Raw genomic sequence first — 5,897 nt, forward strand, 5'->3', positions numbered from 1 at the left:
CCGCGCGTCCTCCCCCCACCCTCCCGCCCTCCCCGCTGTCACCTTCCTCCGGAGCCGCCTGCGCGCCCTCACCTGGGCGCCGCGCCCCACCCTCCGCCCCGCCCCCCGACGGACGGGCAGGTGTGCGCCGGCCAATGGGAGACGCGACTGAAGGTGAAGGTGGGAGGGCGGAGGCGCGCGGGGGCGGGCCCAACTCCCGGCCAGGAAGTGGGGGGGCGGGCCCCGAAGAGTAACTCCTGGGCGGGGCGGAGCAAGGAAGGCGGGGTGGGTTAGGGGTAGGGGGGATGGGGGGGGTGGGGTGGGGATGGGGAGAGGGGGCGGGGTGGGGGAGTGGGAGGAGAGGAGGAAGGGGTGTCCCATCGCGGCCCGGACGGCCGCACTTATCCTCTCGCAGCCCCAGGCCCAGGCCCACCATGGCCCTCGCCGGCCCCTATCCTAGGTGGGGGATGCCCAGGACACTGCAGCTTCCCTCGCCCCCTGGAACAGGGGCAGACTCTCCCTCAGCGCGGGGAGAGGGGCTGGGGACTCCCGCGGCCCCGGAGCCGGATGGGAGTTGTAGTCCGCTCCCTCCCCGGGATGCCGGCCTCTCGGCACCCCCTCCAAAAAACTGGCTAGTTTCTGATTTAATGTTGTTTGCATCGTTACAGCCGACCTGGGAGACCGGTAGGTGAGGCAGGGATGGTTACACCCATTTGGCAGATGGACACACTGAGGCTTGGGAAGGACGAAGGTGAATTGAGGCGCCGAGGGTGAGGAAGCCTCGCAGCTACACCCTGGAGTGGGGCGGGGCTGGTAATGTCACCACAGGCTTTTTAAGCCTGGGAGGCCCTCCTGGAACGTGAGGGCCTAGGAGAGGTCGAGGCTGGGTTGGAGGAGGTGGGAGAGGGGAGGGACTGACTTCTGTCCAGCTGTCTTCAGCTGGGCTAGACCAGACGCCATGGGGCTGTGGGGCTGTCCAAGAGGAGGGACCAAAGGGTGGGGCATTTTAGTGGCTTCAGACAACAAATTCTTCCATTAAAAAATCTCTTTGGAGATTTGCCTCCCCCCTCGGATGGGGACCTTCTTGAGTCCGTACAGGGTTAATTTGCCAGGGTTGAGGGGGGCGGCGCTCTATGAAGTTCTGAGGAGCTGAACAGAGCATCCCTAGCAGTACACTGGGGGCTTCCCCCAGGGTCTCCCATTTGATCTCCTCAGAGACTTGCGCTGTGGCAGCGCCCAAGGTCTGTGCAATGGGCTGTCTCACCCAAGTCAGTCAGGTGGGGGAGGGGAGTCAGGATTGAAACCCAAATCTGAGGATGCTGTCATTGCCTCTGTGTCTCCTGGCATGGGGTGAGGGACAAGGGTCGGGATGGTGTGCTGAGCCCTCCCTGCTCTCACCTGAAGCGTTCTAGGCCCTCCTTAAGGGGGCGGGGCGGGGAAAGGGCCCACAGGAAGGGTTCCCACCCTCTGCAGCCACAGGAGGGCGCCAGAGACCAGAGGAGGGCCAGGTGCTCAGGACAGGACCAACTAGTTCCATTTCCTGGGGAGCAAAAGGTAGGGAGAGGGTCCAGAGTGGAAGGTGGGCCATTCCTCCTCCGCCCCTCTTGGACACCCTGATCCCCCGCCTCCACCCTACCATGTCCCCCAGGATCAGCCGTCAAGGGCCACCTGGTGAGGCCTCTGGGTCCCAGCTCACTCCCTGTGTGACCTTTAGCCTCTCTGAATGCCAAGTTGTCAAACAAGTCCATCATCCCCTGGCCTTTCAGACTCTGTCCCCACATAGTACAGCAGAGGGAAAACGGAGCCCCAGACAGCAAAAACTGTGTCCCGCTGGGGTCTTCATGGGGTGGAGCTGGGACTGGCCCTCGGCACTCCACGCCCACCTGCTACGTGATTCTATTTGGTCCTGTATTCGTTTTTTGTCACATCCTTGTTCCAAGCCTCAGTTTCCTTGTCTATAAAAGGGGGTCCCTACCCATTGCTTTGCAGTTGTAAGGCCAGAATGCCTCTCAAGACTCATTCTGTTCCAGCCTCGACAAGCAGCCAGTCCTCCCCCGCTGTCAGAAACAGCTCCGGCACTTGGGCCTGCTTTGCTAAGCAGATCTGTTCTCTGATCCTGTGTGTGGGGCCCTGGACCAGTGGGTGGGTGGGTGCTCCAGGGATGAGTGAGTCTGAGCAGGAGACCTCCACCATCCCCTTCTTCCCGCCACGTCCTTATTCACACTCCTCTGGTCACTGGTCACTGCTTCCTGGAGGGCCACCTCCTCCATAAACCTCTCTCCCCTCTGAGCCCCTTTGGCATTGAGGTGCTGGCATTAGCTCTCACCCAGCCCTGAGGGCAGCAGACTTGCATTCCTGTGTGCTTCTTAGCATTTCAAAGTGAATGCAGATCTGTTATCTTCACAAGGGCCCTGCCAGAAGGAGGAAGTTATTATTTCCCTCCCTTATTAACAGATTAAATACCTTGAGGATGGGGAGGTGGGAGGTGGGATGTGGGTGGTGGGTAGTGCCGGCCTCAAGCTCCTTACCCAGGTTCCAGGCCTAGGCCAGTGCCTGGCAGCAGAGGGACAGCGTGTGGCATCCAGACTCTGGGGATGGGACAGGGGAAGGCCAGACTGCTGTGGACTCGATTTATGTAGGCTTCCGAGGAAAGTCTTAGACGGTGAGAAAAGGGAACTGTCAGCTTAATGACCCAGGCCTGGCAGAAGGGAAGGACGGTTCAGATGAGGTGGGGACCCCAAAGAGGAGGAAGGTGAGAGCCCAGGGGAAAGCAGGGAACTCAGGTTTTCTGACCCCCATAGCATAGGCCTCTGGGTCTGGGAGGGGCCCAGACACAAGGCAGGCTCCAGGGTCTGTCACATCTGTACCCACATCTTAGGCCTCCAGACCCTGGTCTGTGGCTCCCCTTTCCCCAAGGTCAAGGTTCAGCGCAGGTGGCTGAGGATGAGCCTCTCCCAGTCCTGCCTCCCGAAGCTGCTCTCAGCATATAGCCCCGCAGGGCTAACTAGAATGGCAGGCCGCCCCTGCCCTAGGCCACGACGGAAGTGCAGCGCCCCACTCCTGGCCCAGGAGCCAGAGAACAAGGAGAAGCGGCTGTGGGATCCTACAGCCCTGCCTACTGTTGAGTGGCTTCTGCCTCTCTGGGTCTCTGTCTCAGTACGCAATAGAGAACTGCCCCAGCTCAGGAGTGGGCGGCAAGTGGTACAGGGAGCGGCCTGCAGTAGTGGCTGGAGCTTGTCTCTCTAGGAGGAGCACGTGGGTGGAGGGTCGGGAGCTCATGTAGAGTTGCGCTGCTGCTCAGGCCTCCAGGTTTGGCTGAAATGTGTGTATTCCCTGGCGGTCCAGTGGTCAGGACTCCGCACTTTCGCTGCCGAGGGCATGAGTTTAATCCCTGGTCAGGGAACGAAGATCCCGCAAGCCGCGAAGAGAAGCAAAAAAAAGTGTGTCTGCTGGGGTGGCTTGCGGGGAGGGGCTGATGCAGACGGTGGGGTTGAGGGTCCCCACTCCCCACGCTAGTCCTTCGCAGCCGCCCACGCCCACTCCCTGCCCACCCCAGCACACCAAGGTTGTGTCCTTTGAAAGGTCCACACTCCAGATGGGTGGACATATGGTGATTTCATCATCCTGGCTTTTCTTCCAAAAACAACCTCTGTGCTGCTCTAACACGCCACAGGGGCTCCCAGGCTCCAGGGCCACAGCAGCTGCAGCCCCATGTGGCTTTATAATTATCAACCCCTCTGGGAGCACAGGAAGCCAGGCCCAAGCCCCCTCGGCCCCCACCCCTCTGGCCCTTGGGCGCCGCCAAGTCTGCAAGTTGCTTTAGGGAAGGGTGGGTCCTGCCTGCTTTGTTCTGGGAGTTGCGTGGGGAGCTGGGCTCCCTGCACCGACCCTCACCCGCACCCTGATCGGCCTCCCCGAGGTGCTCAGGAAAGGTGGCCACTCAAGCCGGGTATCCATGGGCCCTGCCTCTGGGAAGCAGGGGTCACTGTCTGCATCGGACATCTGAGGGGAGAGGAGCGGACGGCTGAGCCCCAGCAAGTGGCAGAGCTGGGATTCGAACTCCTGCCTGTCTGCCCTGAGGTGCTGCTTTGAATGCTGAGGGGCAGGACTGATGGGTGGGCTTCCTAACCTTGCCACAGCCTGGTGGCCTTGAGCAAGTCCTCTGACCAGCCCACGTGAGATATTAAGAGGGCACTGGGTGGGAGTCACGATTAACCCTTGGTTTACCAAAGAGCAGAAGAAATGTTTATTGCTCTCACCCGGAACCTCCAGGTGTAAAACAGAGCTGCTGTGTGGCGCCCGGAGGCAGTGGGTGGGCCCCCGTGTCCCCTGGGCCCTGGGCCCTGAGGTCCCTGGGGCTCGCAGACTTGGTGGCGCCCAAGGGCCAGCGGGGTGGGCAGACTGCCCCAAAGGTCTCTGATGCCAGGAGCGCTGGCAGCCAGGTGGAGCCCTGTCCTGACCCCAGACCAGCCTCTGAAGAGGGGGCCTTTCACCCAGGGCCCTGGCCAGCTAGGGAGCTGGGGAGGAGGCAAGGGGTGCGGGCTGGTCCCCGGGAGAGTGGTCACACCTTAGTGCACCCCACTGGCCCTCCTGAACCCCCTTATGGCCGGGAGAGGACTCCCCCACAGCCTGTAAAACCCCAACCAGGCCCCAAGCTCCAGGGTTGCACGGGGGGGCAGATGCCTGCCCTCGGCCCCTCTTCCAGCCTCAGACCAGCAGTCACTTTCTGGGGCAGCCTTAGGGGGTTCACCGCCCCCTGCCACCTCATGCTGGGACATGCGGGGGTGGGGGGACCAGAAGCATGGTCCTGTGTTTTCTGTGTTCTAACAGCTTCAACAAGCATCTCCCTGTCTCGGGTGACCCTGGAAATTGACGGGCTGCCCAAAGCTTTCAGGGGCCCGGGCTGGAGTGACGGCATTTAAGCTTCAAGGTGCGTTTCTCAAACCTGAGTCTACAGCTGCAGACTTTGGGGGATGAAGTCAGCCATCAGCTTTGTTTTTCCTTTGAAAGTGTATTTCCCGTTAGAAGCACAGTGGAGTGCCCCATCTGGGGTTGAGCTGACCCAGGTTTGAATCTCCTCCCGTGACACTCGCTCTTCAAGCTCACCTGAGTTCTTGGCTGTGACATGGAGAGAACGCTGACCTCCTGGGTCACGAGGATCAGGGTGAACCATGTGAATGGTGCCGGGAGGGTGGGGAGCCTCTGCGGCCGTCAGACTGGACGCCCGCCACCTGGGCTAGAGCACTCAGCCTGGCCCTCAAAACCCCCAGGCAGCTGTTCACGTCCTGCCTTTTGCCACAAGTGTGCCTGGAGCAGTCTCCCCCCTCCGACTGCGCCTCAAATCTGCACCCTTCCACGGCATCGGCTCCCAATTTGTCACCCTCCCCTCTGTGGGTACGAACAGTCCATCTGCCACATCGGCTGGCCCACCCTTTGTAGTTTTGTTGCTGGTGTTACCTGCTTGGTCCGCCTTCAAAGTACTGGCTTCTCTAAACGACCCTGGGGCCAGCACGGAGCCCACGATATACCCTATCTGCCTGACCCCTCCCAGTGCCCTGAGCCCCATGGGCGCCCACCTGTCCGTCCACAGCTAGGGTGGAGCCCAGGTTGAAGGAGAGGCTGTGAAGATCACAGGGTGGGGGGCGCCTGCTCCCCCAACCCCTGGGGGGCACAGCCTAGTCCTTAGTCATCAGAGGCTCTCCCAACTTCTTCACCCCATCCTTCCCTCAAACTATTCCTGCTCAGCCCCCATCTAGCATAAGGAAAGGGGGTCGTCAGCCCCATTTGCAGGCCTCACCCGCCAGGCTTGCCAATCTGTCTCCGCTGGAATCTTGGCCCCCGGAGTGCTCTGCCAGTGCCCCCGCAGGCACTGCGGGGAGCAGGCCCCGGGAAGAGACATCTCAGCACCAGAGGCCAGC

Source organism: Phocoena sinus, chromosome 8 (assembly GCF_008692025.1).
Source record: "Phocoena sinus isolate mPhoSin1 chromosome 8, mPhoSin1.pri, whole genome shotgun sequence".
Lineage (NCBI taxonomy): Eukaryota > Metazoa > Chordata > Mammalia > Artiodactyla > Phocoenidae > Phocoena > Phocoena sinus.